We start from the raw sequence: 16212 nt of genomic DNA on the forward strand, positions 1-16212 counted from the left end.
TACAAAGTAGGTTAAAGCCATCATGGATATGAAACCTCCAAAGAAAGTTAAAGACATACAGAAGCTTACAGGATGCATGGCAGCACTCAACAGATTCATCTCCCGACTAGGAGAAAAAGGGCTACCTTTCTTCAAATTATTGAAAAAGGCAGGAAATTTTGAATGGACAGAAGAGGCAGAAGAAGCATTCCAAAAGTTAAAAGAATACTTGGCATCATCACCAGTAATGACACCACCAAAAGACAAAGAGGACATGATGCTATACATTACAGCAACCAAGAACGTTGTCAGCACAGCAATTGTGGTTGAGAGAGAAGAACCCGGACACACATACAAAATACAAAGACCAGTCTATTACATAAGCGAAGTACTAACAGAATCAAAAGTGAGATACCCACACGTGCAAAAACTACTTTATGCAGTGTTGATATCATCAAGAAAGCTGAGACATTATTTCCATGAACACAAGATTATAGTGGTAACCAATTTTCCACTTCAAGACATTCTACGCAACAAAGATGCAACAGGTCAGATATCAAAATAGGTAGTAGAACTCAATGATCTCAACCTAGACTTCAAACCAAGAACAGCAATCAAATCTCAAGCATTATCCGACTTCATTGCTGAATGGACAGAAATCAGTCAAAAAGAACCCGAACCAATACTTGATCATTGGAAAATGTATTTTGACGGTTCCCTAAAGTTAGGAGGAGCTAGAGCAGGAGTACTATTCATATCATCAGAAGGGAGACAGTTAAAATATGTGCTACAAATACTTTGGCAGGCAACTAACAATGAGGTAGAATACGAAACATTAATACACGGTCTAAGAGTTGCAAGCTCGCTTGGGATCAAAAGACTACTTGTCTACGGTGATTCAGCTGTAGTAATCAATCAAGTCAACAAGGATTGGGATTGTACAAAAGATAATATGGATGCGTACTGTGCAGAAGTCAGAAAATTGGAGAAAAATTTCCAAGGGCTTGAAATCCATCATGTACTAAGAGATTTCAACATTGCAGCAGATGTGCTAGCCAAATTAGGATCAGATACAGTAAAAGTACCACCCGGTATATTTGTGGAAGAACTCACAGCCCCATCCATCAAACAACTCAGAAACACAGAAAAAGTGAAGGAGACAACAGATCCAATGGAAATAGATCAAGCAGAAGAACCAGACTAGTCAAGACAAATCATGGTCATACAAAGTGATTGGAGACAAACATACATTGATTTTATCAAAGAGAAGAAACTACCCAAAGACAAAGCAGAAGCAACTCGGGTTGTATGAAGAAGCAAAAATTACGTTCTAGTGGGGGATAAACTATACAAAAGAGTAGCATCATCAGGAGTACTGCTTAAATGTGTTCCAACAGATAAAGGAAAGGAAATCTTGGACGAAATCCACTTAGGATGCTGTGGAAATCATGCAGCCTCTAGGACACAGTCGGCAAAGCATTCAGAACTAGTTTCTATTGGCCAACAGCACTCAAAGATACAGAAGAGCTCATCAGAACATGCAAGAATTGCCAAATGTTTGCTAGGCAATCACATGTGCCGACTCACAACTTAATATGCATACTGCCGGCTTGGCCGTTCTCATGCTGGGGGCTGGATCAAGTCAGACCACTCAAAAAAGCAAAAGGAGGCTTCGAATACATATTTGTGGCAATCGACAAATTTACAAAGTGGATTGAATACAAACCTTTGGTCAAATACAGTGCAGAAAAGGCAGTGGAATTCATACAAGACATCATGCATAGGTTCGGCATGCCCAACAGAATAATCACAGATCTTGGTTCACCATTTACAGCAAGAGAATTCCAATACTGGGCAAGAGATTGTGGGATAGAAATTGACTTTGCATCAGTAGCACACCCGTAGGCCAATGGACAAGTCGAAAGAGCAAATGGACTCATATTACAAGGTTTAAAACCAAGATTATATGAAGATTTGAAAGATTATGGTGGAAAATGAATCGATGAATTACCAAAAGTAGTATGGGGTCTAAGAACCCAGATCAGCAGAGCAACTGGATACTCACCGTTCTTTCTGGTCTACGGATCAGAGGCAGTACTACCAGCCGACTTAATATGGCTATCTCCAAGAATAGAACAATATGAAGAAGGCAAAGCAGAAGAAACAAGGCGGTTAGAAATTGATTCAATAGAAGAAATATGAGACAGTGCAATCATACAAAATGCAAGATATCAGCAAGGGTTACAAAGACATTATGACAAAAGTACTCAACCCTAATCACTAAAGCCAGGGACTCAGTACTACAACTAATCCAGAAGAAAGATGGACACAAACTACTCAGTTCATGGGAAGGACCCTTCATCATGAAGACAGCAATAGGACCCAGCACATATGAGTTGATGACTCCAGATGAAATACCTATAAAGAACACTTGGCATATCAGCCAGCTCAAAAGATTCTACAATTAAGTACAATAGATTGTACTCAAGTTTCAAGAGAAATAAAACAGAGATTATTCAAGAAGAACAACTTCAAATATGAGCCCTGTCCAACGGACGGAACCAACCCGTAATTAGGTTGGGGAAAAGGGCTTCCCTGTTAACAACCAACCCGGAAACAGTTGCGCTACATGGGCAATCTTGTCACTCAACCATATGGAGATGGTCTGACTGACGGCCAACGGCCAAATAGCTTCTTGGGTAAGGAGACCCAAGCTAGCATTTGTCACTCTACCATAAAGAGATGGTACGACTGACAGCCCTGTCCAACGGATAGAACCAACCCGTAATCAGGTTGGAGAAAAAGGGGCAGCCCTACAAACAGCTCAACCCAGAAATAGTTGTTGCTATACGGGCGCAATCGCTTACCCCAAGAGCTGGTACGATTGCTTACTTACCCTACAAATAGCCAACCCGAAAACGGTTGTGCTATACAGGTCCGGTCGCCTACCCCAAGAGTGGTACGATCGAATACTTCACCCAAGAAGCGGCACAAGCACTCCAACAACTCGGTCGCCTACCCCAAGAGTGGTACGATCGACTACTTCACCCAAGAAGCGGCACAAACACTCCAACAACTCGGTCGCCTACCCCAAGAGTGGTACGATCGACTACTTTGCCCAAGAAGCGGCACAAGCACTCCAACAGCTCGGTCGCCTATCCCAAGAGTGGTACAATCGACTACTTCGCCCAAGAAGCGGCACAAGCACTCCAACAACTCAGTAGCCTACCCCAAGAGTGATACGAACGACTACTTCACCCAAGAAGCGGCACAAGCACTCCAACAGCTCGGTCGCCTACCCCAAGAGTGGTACGATCGACTACTTCGCCCAAGAAGAGGAGAGTGGTACGATCGACTACTTCGCCCAAGAAGCGGCACAAGCACTCCAACAACTCGGTCGCCTACCCCAAGAGTAGTACGATCGACTACTTCGCCCAAAGAGGGACACAAGCACTCCAACAACTCGGTCGCCTACCCCAAGAGCGGCATGATTGACTATGTTGCCCAAGGAGGAGCACAAACACTCCAACAACTCAATCACCTACTGCAAGAGTGGTACGATCGACTACTTTGCCCAAAGAAGCGGCACAAGCACTCCAACAACTCGGTCGCCTACCCAAGAGTGGTACGATCGACTACTTCGCCCAAGAAGCGGCACAAGCACTCCAACAGCTCGGTCGCCTACCCCAAGAGTGGTACAATCAACTACTTTGCCCAGAAAGGGACACAAGCACTCCAACAACTCAGTCGCCTACCCCAAGAGTGGCACGATCAACTACATTGCCCAAGGAGGGGCACAAACACTCCAACAACTCGATCGTCTACCCCAAGAGTAGTACAATCGACTACTTCGACCAAAGAGCGGCACAAACAGTCCAAACAACTCGATCGCCGACCCAAAGAGCGAAACAAGCTATGGCAAAGCAGAAAAAAGCCACAAGGAAAGACAGGGCAAAACTAGTCCATATTATTCAAAGACATCTAAGAAGAAAAGAAAGATAGGACGAAGCCTACTCACATCTTAAAAATTCAGAGACAAAGTATATTACAAGGACATCAAAAGAAGGTTGACTTTTCACATCTGTTCAAGAAGACGGAAGAGAAGGAGGAAGTACATTCATTTGATCAAGAATTTGGTCTGATAGACCACTAAGCTATACTTTGGCCTCCTCCCAGTGTCTTGAAAACTCAGCCATTACAGAAGCTTCAATAATCCGCTCAAAAGGAGCATCAAGGGCAACAACCCGGACATATGAAACCACATTGTTGATGCACTGGTAAAAGCCACCCTTCACAAAATCATAAAACCAAAAAAAGCACCAGTAATCCCTGCTCGGCAAAGACCTAAAGGAACAAGAAGAAATTCCCAGAACTCCACCATGAAGTACTTAGAGGCTTATCAATCTCAAGATCGCCGATCCTAAGTCTTTTCAGTACTAGCAAGAACATGAAGTCTGACAAAACAACAATTTATACCGAGTTGTTTGCACGAGAGCCAGACAAAGCACTCGAAGACAGTCTCTCAAGACGACGTTCTACACATACTGAGTTGTTTACATGGCGCAAATGAAAGCCAGACAAAGCACTCCACCTACCAAAGAGTCATTTCACGACAAATGGAAACAACTCATCTACTCAAAGCTACGGATACGTACCACGAAGCAACTGCTCGAAAGAAATCCTGATCACTCACACAATTCATCTAACGAATAAGTAAAGCAGAGACATCCACACAGAGAAACAAAAGAAGCCACATCAAAAGAAAAGGAAAAGAGAAATTGGGGAAACAAAGTTTATGATGATCATAGAAGAACACGACTACTACATACATCAAATCACCAAGATAAATCTACGACCGGACAATCTGCCCTTCGATATCCTTTACGCCAACATCAAAGCGAGGGCTAATGACAATGCATCCAGCCATCATCAGTTCCTCACCGGAGACCCGCTACCCACAGATTCAACATCATCGTCATCTTCGACAGCAAGGGCGCCCTAGTCGACTTCGTCTTCGGCGGTGAGCGCCTCCCAATCAACCTCATCTTCACTGTCACTACTAAGGACGATCAAATCTGCCCTTGTCGAAGTAGCATCAGCAACAGAGAGGGGGACAAGAGTGACCACAGGAGCAGCCGAGGGATCCTCCTTCTTCTGTAGAGGGACAACCGGCGCTGATGTCCCAACAAGGGGAGCCTTCCCCACCACTGGAGGGGCTGGCAATAAAGGCAACGACGAAGACCTTCCGCTCGACGACTCCGCCACGGCCGTCCTCGGAGAGCGAACAAGCGAAGAATGTGACACCTTACGGACACTCTGCCTATGGATGAACTTCTTCTTCATCATTGTGGCTATGGCAAAACAATTGCGGAGTGGCTAGTTAAATAGAGACCAAATCACCATCCCAGGCAGTTCAATAGCCTCCTCGAGATAAGGATGGAGTTAAAACTTTCTTCATAAAAGGTTAAGGGCGGAGTTAATTCCTTCATCAAAACCAATATGGCGATTCGGCTTCTACGGCCAACCACGCGACGATCCATTTACTGACACAGCTAAAATGACGGAAGGCACAAATCTACACAATGGTACGATCCAACGGGCAGATTTCAGACTTATCCATCCAGCACCACGGTAGAGTTTTCAGATTACTACAAGAACAACCCATCAACCATGAAGAAACGAAGGGCCACCTCGCAAGGAACAAAAGAACCCGGTTATTAAAGAAAGAACTCGGGAGCCTCATGAATAACCAGGATTACAGCAGAAAAATGAATGACAACTCTGAAGACAAGATTCTTTCCATTACAAATGGCTTCAAAAATAGAAGATTACACATCTTACAAGACCCAATGAACTCGGCACTACGACAAGCAAGGTAGTAAAAAGGAGCTCCGACACAACTAGGCTCTGGAACAACTACGTGCTCCAATTTGCTACTCGGAAGAACAAACCACGCTCGGCTACACTATTTTCTTCAAAGGACGGACGTAGTGCATCCAAGGCGGAAATTAGCAGCACGGTGGGACAACATAGACCAGGGGAAGTCGGCAGGCATCTGTCTACCCAAGCCCGACGTGATGTAGGATCAGGTGTTGATCTGCACTGGACAGTCTCAAGACAGATGACGAGGATCAACCCAGAACTACCGGATGAAGGAACGAAGCCCACATCACAAGACTTCCTCCAACTACCACCACATACTTCCAAGTACAATGCCGCTGCGGGATTAGTCTACCTCTAATCCCTATCACAAGACTTCCTCCAGCTACAACAAAATGTACAAGAACTACAAAATACGCCTGGGGCTGCTCTACTTCACACACTATCATATTCATAACTATAGAGACTTCAGAACAGGCAACAAAAGGCTCGATGAATCAAAACAGCACTCCGGAAGCCATTTATAGGCAAAAGAAGCGGTGCACATGGACTAGGAGTACCAACAGAAGAAATCTAACAAAGGACACAATGAAAAGACAGAATTCAATGAAAGATGACTCTAGCATGAAAGAACGGCACTCAAGGGCAAGCATATCCAAGAGAATATTCCACAAGCAACAATACAACCCGTGAAGACATGCATTGAATTCTCCAACAACCAGAATGACAATAGCAATAAGTAACCGAACAAACAACTCGGAGACGTATGAAGGATCACATACAAAATTACAATGTCAAAGGATTACAGTCGAAAAAGAACTCGGACAGAGAAAAATTATACATCTCATTGATCGAAGACAAATACAAAGGTTACAGACGGCCAAATAGGACCGGATAAACTCAGACATAAGATAGAGACAAGATTCTTAAATATTACAACAAGGAACCCAGTGGCGGCAGCAGCGGCAGCCCGGACGCAGAAGAATAGATAGAGCAGCATGTTCATTACCAAACAAGCATACGCCCGGGGGCTGCTCAACCTCACACACCAGCATATCTACGAATGAAGAAAGAATTGAAGAAGAAATTTCCTACTCAAGGAAGAACCACAACCAACAAAGAAGGTATTTATAGCAAACCAGAGGTAAACAAGGCTAAAGATCACAAGAAAGAAAGAGGAAAAGAACAAAAGAGCAAAGCAGCAAAGGTGAATAGTACCCAAAAGCAAGATTCCTGACAAAAAATAAAAGAAGACGCTCACTCATGGCTATACAAGACCCATCCGTGACCAGCAAAAGACAAAGATCAAAGGAGTACAAATCAAGACCCTTCTTCTGGCTTCTTTTCAATAGAAAAGAACCCGGAGAAGGCTCAGGGGCTACAAGTACCTACCACAGAAAAACATATTTTCAAATTTTTTTGACCCTCCAGCTTTTTTGTACCAAAAAAAAACAAGAGGCTCGGGGGCTACACTCAATGAGTGCAATTTTTGCAAAATTGCACTCGCTGCACTCAAAGGAAAAAAACCCAGAGGACATCAAGCAAAAGTGCACATTAGCCAAAAGAAGAATCAAAGAAGACCATCTCAAGATTTCACTTCAAGAAGGACCCAGATCAAGACTGCAACAACTCGGCCCTTGAAGCTCAATCATGAAATGCTCGGGGGCTTGTCGATGGGGAACCCTACGGGCCCCCCATAGACCATACTGCAGGGAGGTAGGCCTTGGTAACAAGGCCTACAGCCCAATCACCACGAAGAACGCGGAGCAAAGCAACATGCAAAACTGAAACTCCAACTCAAACTATACAAGGAAAGGCACCCGAAGCGTAGCTTAGGACTCTGACCTTGTATCCGAATAGGAGACAAACAACGCCTCTCAGCGCCTGGACTATAAAGGGCTGGCGAGGGTACACATTGTAAGAGGAGAACGGATACCCGATACTCAAAGCAATACAACACAAACAGGCTAACGCCAAAACTGGATGTAAGGTTATTACTCGACCAAGTCGAGGGCCTGAACCAGTATAAATCGTGAGTCTCTTTGCGTAACCGCCGAATTCCGCTATTCGCCGAAGCCCGAACAACTATCCCGGGTACCCCCGTGGCAGGCTATCGGTGGTAAAACATCGACAGCCATCATCAGACATGTCGTTGAAGAACCTTGGTGTGGGGGATGACTTGTGAATAGCAATAGTTGCAACCTTCTCATCCTCTTCACTTGTGCTCTCTTTAGTTGAGCCCATTCATACCCAATGTGAGCCTCTCCCATGTACTTCTTGCTCTTTTTACGGTCGGCCTTCTCCTCTTTCTTGTCCTTCTTGTATTTGTTGTCATTGATCTCATATGGACACTTGGCAATGAAGTGATCAGTGCTTCCATAATTGTAGCATGTCCTATTTTTCTTGTTTGGAAAGCTTCTCTTCACTACCTTGTAGCCTTACTTCTTTAGCCCCTTGTGATACCTCTTCATAAAGAGAGCAACATCATCAACTTTCTCATATTGATCATCATCATTTTTACTTTCACTTGAAGATGATGTGGTCTCTACTCTTTCTTGAACTTGCTTGCTTGCTTTGGGCTTGCTAGTTGAAGCTTGTTGGTTGATCTTGGACTTGCTTGTAGAGCCTTGCTTGCATGATTTGTTGGCCTTGAGAGCTACATCTTTGATCTTGATGCCCTCTAACTTTGCTTGCAATTCTCCAAGCTTCTTCCTCTCATTTGCTTCTTCTCTTTGCATATCAAAGGTCAAGATCCTTCCAAGTACATCATTTGGTGTGAAGTATTCAAACTTCTTGTCTCTAATTAGAGTGACTACGGTCTCATTTCTAGGTGAATAAGCTTCCAACATAATCTTGACAACTTTGTGATCATCTCGCTCATCATAACCATAGCCTCTAATCTTACCCACCATCGTCATCAACCTATCAAACATCTCTTGTGGCCCCTCTCCATCCAAGATTACAAACTAGTTGAGCTTTGACATCAATAAGTCAATTCTTGCCTTTCTTACTTTGTCAACCCCTTCATGTGCTAGGTACAAAGTGTCCCATATTTGCTTGGCAACATCAACTCCAATCACTCTATTGTACTCATCACCATCTAAGGCACTAAGCAACACACTTGTGGCTTGACCATTGAGGTAAATGATTCTCATCTCTTCTAGTGTTGGGCTCTTGGGATTAACCAGTAGCTCAAATCCATTACAAACAATCTCCCAAATGCCGGGGTGAAGACCTATAAGATAGGCTTTCATCAAGTGCTTCCACTTGGCAAAGTTAGTCACATTGAAGTGAGGTAACTTGCTTGTGGGCACATTAATGAAAAACCTCCGATCATGGTTAGTCATAGGAATAGAAGAATAGTTAAAGGATACAGTGGCATATTTGTTGTTATCGGCCTTGCCCTTTCCTTTCTTCTTCTTCTTATTCCCCTTCGACACTTGGTATGACTCATCATCATCTCCATCTTTAGAACTACTTGATATGCTTGATGATGCACTTGTTGCCTTCTCTTCTTCTTCCTAGCTTCTCTTCTTTTTCTTCTTGCTTCTCTCTTGAGCCTTCTTTCTTCTTTCCTTCGCTTCTTCTCCTCTAACCGCTACTCCTCATTCTTCTTTCTTGCTTCTCTTTTTAGCTTTCTTGCCTCCTTCCTTCTTCTTCTCTTATTATCATCAAGAGCTCTTTCGGCATCGGTAGCCTCAAGATGTGGTAGTGTGGTGTTACTTGCTATCGACACGCTTAGCTCACTGCTGTCCGTGTTGACATCCACCTGCTTCATGCTACTAGTTTCTCCTCTGGGCTCCATACCTCACGCGGTGAAGCGTATATGAGGTAACCTTCTCTGATACCACTTGTGAGATCTCTGGTTGGCCAAGAGGGGGGTGAATAGGCCTGTTAAAACAAACACTCAAACTTTTATCAAATTCACCCTATGACACTAGAGGGTGGCACTGCCGGACTGCGGCACTACTGGGCTAGAACAGCAGCACTGCCGCACCTACAGACAACTTCGAGTCATAGTTCAAAATTCATGAATGAAAACTTAGATCGAAGAAATTTCCTAGCTTACTGTAGGTATGACAATCATAGATCAAAAGCTATAAATGGTAGGAACACCACACACAAGTAGATCGACTAGAAACCCTAGAAATAACCTCAACCACAATATGTTATGCAAGTAATGTAAATCAAGCACAAATGACACAATGATTTATCCCGTGGTTCGGCTCGCCACCAAGGCTTGCCTACCTCCACGTTGTTGAGGTTGGCCATTAAGGCTTAGGGCTTTCCAAACCTTCCTCGTTCTCAAATCAAGAGACTTAACTCTTGAGATGAGGAGTGAGTTTACTAATTTTAAGAGATGGTTACAAACCTCCCGAAGCTGCCACACAAGTTGGCAAGCTCCACGGGCGACGCTCTAGCCGGCTAGGAGCCAAGCTCTAAGAGTAACAAACACAACCACCGGCCAAAACGTGAATCAAGTGCTCTTTCGAGTTGGAGAATCAATGGAGCTGCTCTCTAATCGAGTTTTGGACCCTTTTTCCCTCAAGGATTGATGGGGAAATCAATGAATTTGCTTAGGAGCTTGAGGGCAACAATGGAGGGGGGGGGAGAGAGAGAGCTCATTTTCTGTTTTAAACCAACTAGAATGAGCAGGAGCTAGAGGAGACGTTAGGGAGGAAGAGGATGGGTATAAATACCCCCTCAGCCCCAACAGTCACTTAAGTGCGGCAGTGCCGCACTGCGACAGTGCCTCTCTTCAAGTACGGCAGTGCCGCACCACGCAAGACAACAATGGTAAGAGTGAAGTGTAGACTGTCTTGGCTGTGAATCTGAGGCTGCATGTGTATGTTTGAGCACTTGGTAGCACATATTAGCTTAAACATTGTGTCCCCTTTATAGTTCGGCTTTTCCTATACTCAAATTCAAAATATAAAAGAATTTAAACCTCATTTGAGTTTGAAGCTATCTACATTTGTAATTGGAGGCTCCTCCGTTTCGTGTAGTATCCTTGAACATGAATTTCCTACTTGTCATCTCGATAAATCTCATTAGTTCTTTAATTAGGTGGTCATTATCACCAAAACCTACAATTAGGGCTTGATTGCACTTTCAATATTACCTCCACCTCTGCTCTTATTCACGGTGAGACCATCAATTAACATCGCGACACCAACCAACAGCTAGCCTCTGAGCCTCTGCACTCTCCTCGATGTCATCAGGATGCTTCAAACCCTAGCTGCCTACGTAGCCACCATAGAAACAGATAAAATGGGTTTTGCTTTGCATCGTGGTTGGCTTAATGGAAATAGGAGCGGGCAAATTGGTCAATTCAAGTGTGTTGACTTGTCTCAGAACCGACTAGGTTGACAAGATGAGTTAACATGGAGCCACGTTAGACGGAGCATGAGACCCGGCCAAATTTACAAGTTTAGGGACTAAAACGACTGTTTTGAATGTTGATGGGTGAATTTTTAAGCTTTGTAGCAAAGTTTAAGGACAGGATTGGCGATTACACAAAAAAAGGAGGATAATGAAACCGTCATTAAAGAAAAAGTAAAAGGGGAAGATAATGAAACTAAAGAAAAAGCAAGCATTCGTTATTTGTATCCCCAAGTGCCATGTATGATCGGATTAAAAAAAGTAAGTGGTCTATAGTGGCTTGCATAAGCTACATATGCTTGGGAAGAGAGAATGTGGTCTATGCTAATAAAAAAGAAGAGGGAGAGAAAATAAGGTGAGGCATGATGAAAACAAAAAGTTTCTATGCAAACCACAAGTAGTGATAGTTTGCATTGTGTGAATAGTAGTCGCAATATTCCTAGTCTGTGATCACTGTATTTATACTAGAACCACTAGAAGTGTTAGCTGGTGGTGGCCTTATATATTTATCCACCGTCGTGCATACATGACCTGTTTAAAATACCTTGTCTTCTGGATTAAAAGTGAAAAGTCTCAGTGAAAGCAGCATCTGACAAATGGTTGACAATATTATTGTGCATCACTGCATTTCTAGTATTCATCGACATCATACCTCAAAGTAACCAGTAGTATTCTGAAAAAAAAGGTGCACACCAGCACAAGGGCAAGGAAACACCAGCAAAATAGAATTCCAACCTGATCCCAGCAACCTTTTCTTTTCCTTATAGATACAATTGGAGATACGCTTGTTATTCAATAATACAGGAATGTTCATCTACAGTTCCTCCCAATGACTCATTCTCTATGCACAATAATCCAGCAAATTTAGCTGATAGAACAAATACTATCACAAACAAGCTACCAGATCTACAAGAATATTGTTGCCCAGCACAAGTAACAACTCTGCTACAGCTAAAGTCCACTTGTGCAGCGTTCGAGGCTCTTTTGTCCCAAAAGAAAAGGTAGCATCTGCCAGTGGATTCCTTAGAAGCTCTCTAGAATCTCTTCAGAGACCAAAGTTACACAGTGTTAGGAACTCCATTTCAGTGTCCACGTACTTTGTCCACGGGGCCTTGTATTGGTTCAAAGCAACATCAAGCCAGGGCTTCATGTTCCCATCGAAGTGTATCACTGCAGCACTACGGATTGCCTCAGGGCTGATGCTTGGATTATAGCCAAGACCATGACTTATCCAGTGGCTTGGTATTGCCATAAAAGGGCATCAGCCCAGCAGTTAGAATGGATGTAGGATCCCACAGCTCGCCATCCTCATTCTGCCATAAGAATATACAAACATCAGTCCCTTGGGTCAAAATCAGATGAATTTTATTCTGATAAGAGTGGGCAACTATTGGCATCATTCACATAATTGCATACAGATATTACACATCAGAGACTAATGCAGAACATATTGTTAGTTAGATTATGAAGTACACAAGTTTAGGCTTCAGAGCAAAGCATTACTAGAGCACATGAACCCTACTCTCAGATACATATTGTTAGTTAGATTATGAGGTAAACAAGTTTAGGCTTCAGAGCAAAGCATTACTAGAGCACATGAACCCTACTCTCAGATAGGAACTCTTCCAGAAAGTTGCCAAGACCCCAATGTGCACCAATCCACTATATACTAAAATTAAATATGCCATGTTAGGACTTTAACATTCCCGACAAAAAGGAGAAAACATGAAAAACTATAGACCTTGGTTCAGCTGGACCCAGAACAGAAAAAAATGACAAGGCATGGCTTACATGTTCTCAGAAACAGGAAAAACACTTCTAGTTCCTGTTAAAAAGGAATGAAAAAACATAACACACTCAATTTTGTGACCGTCATCACATTTGAACCCCAGCAATTAGAAGTTACCTACCTGCAACCAAATTGAACTATGAGGAAGTAAACATCACAACACTAGCTCAATTTGGTGATCCTAAATACTCCCTCCATTCCAAATTACAAGTCATTTTGGCTTTTTTTAGATATGTATCTAGACATAGCATATATCTAGATGCAGAGTAAAAGCTATGTATCTAGAAAAGCCAAAACGACATAATTTGGAATGGAGGGAGTACAGCAACCAAATTAAACTAAGAGGAAGTAATCATAACAATATAAAACAACCCACATTAAGATAAGATTTAAAACAAAATTGAGACAGTCACTAGGAAACTCATTAAAACTCAAAAGAAAAGAAAACACTCTAACAATCAAAGCAAGCCTTGCTAAGATATGATTTAAGATAATTGTAAGTTTGTTAAACAATAAGACATAGGAGCTGAGTAGTTGAGTGCATAAGACTGAACCATGCAATTGTTTGGGCCAATCCATCAAGACATTAATATTAAAAATTCTACAAATGATTTGCTATCCAATCATCTGTACACAGCCATGAATAACACAAGTTACTGGAATCATTAGCCTAGAGACACAAATTTCTTCGTTGCAATACCAAACGTTACAGGCTGAAGCACCCTGTACTTAAATCCAACACATGAATCAGCCTGTTCACTTGCTCGTAAACGATCGTAAATTTCCAGTCAGCAACAGTGTTTTTCTCTCACACCAAACCAGCCAGCAGTAAATAATCCACGATCGTTTACGGCCTCCCGAACATGCCGAATATTGGTAATGGAAAAAAAAAACTTAAACAGAATCCACATCAAGCTAGTGAAAAGGTGAAGTTGAAGCACACATGACCTAAACTACATATATAGCCACTTATCAACCCCAATATACTACAATGCCACATGTAAGTTGTGAACAGAGTTCAGAGCAGCTCACCATTTCCATATACTGATGGAACAATTCTGTGCAACCATCCCGCCGCCATGTCTCAAGATCGAACACATTTACCCCATATGCCCATGCACAGGCACTGGGATTGAATCGATCCCGCACAATGGGCTGTGTGAAGTTGAGATACTTCCTGTACCTCCTAAACCCCCCGAAGCACGTCTCCACTGCGCCATTCACCTTCCCGTCCAAGTCGACCTGCCAAAGCGCTGCCAAATCCTTCTGCACCACCACACCGTCCTCCAAAAGGACCACCCTCCGCAGCGACGGGAACATATCTGGGAGGTAGAACCTCAGGTAATCCAGCAACTCGACGTCCCTGTTGCCGGCGTCGATCTGCCTCACCACAGGTGAGTTGGTGGCATTAAGGAATGGAAAGTCGGAGTAAGCAAGGAGCTGGACGTGCACGCCAAGCGGCGGCGGGCGCCGCGCGAACCAGACGCGGAATGCAGGCAGGTACATGGGCGCGGTGACCACGTGGAAGACGTGGCGCGAGGGGTCGGCCGCGGCGCGCGCAGCCGAGGCCACCACGACGGAGACGGCGAGCACATTGTCGGAGAAGATGGCGTAATGGTACAACGCGGAGTCATCGAACTCGGGGGACGGGTCGGGGTCGTCGGCGAATGCGGAGGGGTTGGCGAGGCGGGCCTCCAGGAGGCGCATGGCGAGGCAGTGGAGTGACTTGGGGGTGGAGTCCGCAGCGATGCGGGAGGACATGCGCCCCGCGCGGCGCGCGCGCGCGAGCTGCTCGCCGACGGCGAAGACGGCGTAGGAGAGCTTCTGGATCTTGGACTGAGTGTCGAACCCCTCCTTGGCGTCAGCGGCGAGGGCGCGCGCGAACTTGATGCGCGCGCGGGCCTCCTTCTCGAGGGGCCTGACCGCGTCCTCGGGGAGCGAGGAGAGGTGGGAGGCGAGGCGGGCGGACAGCGCGGAGAGGTCGGAGGAGAGGGTCGAGAACGAGAGTGACTGCGCTGCGGAGGCCTCCTTGAGCTTCCGTGCGTGCGCGGCGTACGCGGCAAGGACGGCCGCGTGGTCGGCCGCGTGGCGCCGGACGGCGGCGAGGCGCGCGGACAGCGGGGGCGAGGAACGCGCCGACGAGGCGGGCGTGGAAGAGAGGAGGAAAGAGAGTGCCGCGAGGAGGAGGAGCGTGAGCAGAGCCGCGAACGCCGCGCGGCGCGGGGCGGACGGCCGGAACGCGCGGCCGCCGGCCATCGGGGATGGGGAAGTGGCCGAGTGGGAGCGGGGGAGTGTGGAGTGGCCGGTGGCTAAGCGCGTCGCGGATCTGAGCTGGTGGGCGAGGCGGAAAGAGGCTGGTTGGTGGGCGATCCTGTAGGTCCAACCAGTGAGTCAGCATGTTCGCAGTCAGAGTTTATCAGTCGTATTTTTCATTCACAATAAATCAGAATTAACCAAATTAAATTTATCAATCTAAAAATCAACCAGACAACTGTAGGTATCGATGTCGGTGAGAACAAAAGAAAAGAAAAGAAATTAAGAGAGAGAAAGAGACATCCATTATTCCATTCTCCAACACAGGCAGCTGATGTGCGGCCAAGCTATATAGCTGTGAGAGGAAAATACTTTTATTTTTTTGAAATTTGGTTTATACTGATACTTACGCTATTTGTTATAGGAGAAAAATACTATTCGTTTACTGAAAATTATTATTCAAGTAATGCTGAAGAATATGACGTAAATCTGATGATGTTCCATGAGCCGCAGAGAGATATATTAAACAAGATGGACGCATTTGAGAAGCTCATCAGCAAGGTACTCCTATTCTGAACTGAAATTATTGATTTTCCTTCGTTAATGTCATTCCTCTTATGGCCCCGTTCGCTGGTCTTAAACTTGGCTGAAATTGACTGAAAATATTGTTCCGACTAAATTGTTGTGAGAGAAAAACACTGTTCCGACTAAAAAAAGCCGAATAAGCTGAATATAGAGTAAACCGAACAGGGCATATATCTAATGCAAGGCTGATACACTGCTGCAGTGCTGCTAATGATTTCACTAGTGTTATGTATATGCGGCTTCTTGCAAATCTACTTACAAACATTTTATTGGACTCTAGTCGTTCATCTACAAATGCCTGTATTAGTATTATCCAAAGATATATCTTTAAGGCCTATTTGAGT

General features: G+C 44.4%; 1 pseudogene; it reads right to left on the minus strand.

Moving 5' to 3' along the window:
- Positions 1 to 11964: 11964 nt before the first annotated feature.
- Positions 11965 to 15348, minus strand: LOC136521560 (probable galacturonosyltransferase 9; annotated as a pseudogene).
- Positions 15349 to 16212: the final 864 nt, after the last annotated feature.

Source organism: Miscanthus floridulus, chromosome 18 (genome assembly GCF_019320115.1).
Source record: "Miscanthus floridulus cultivar M001 chromosome 18, ASM1932011v1, whole genome shotgun sequence".
Taxonomy (NCBI): Eukaryota; Viridiplantae; Streptophyta; class Magnoliopsida; order Poales; family Poaceae; genus Miscanthus; species Miscanthus floridulus.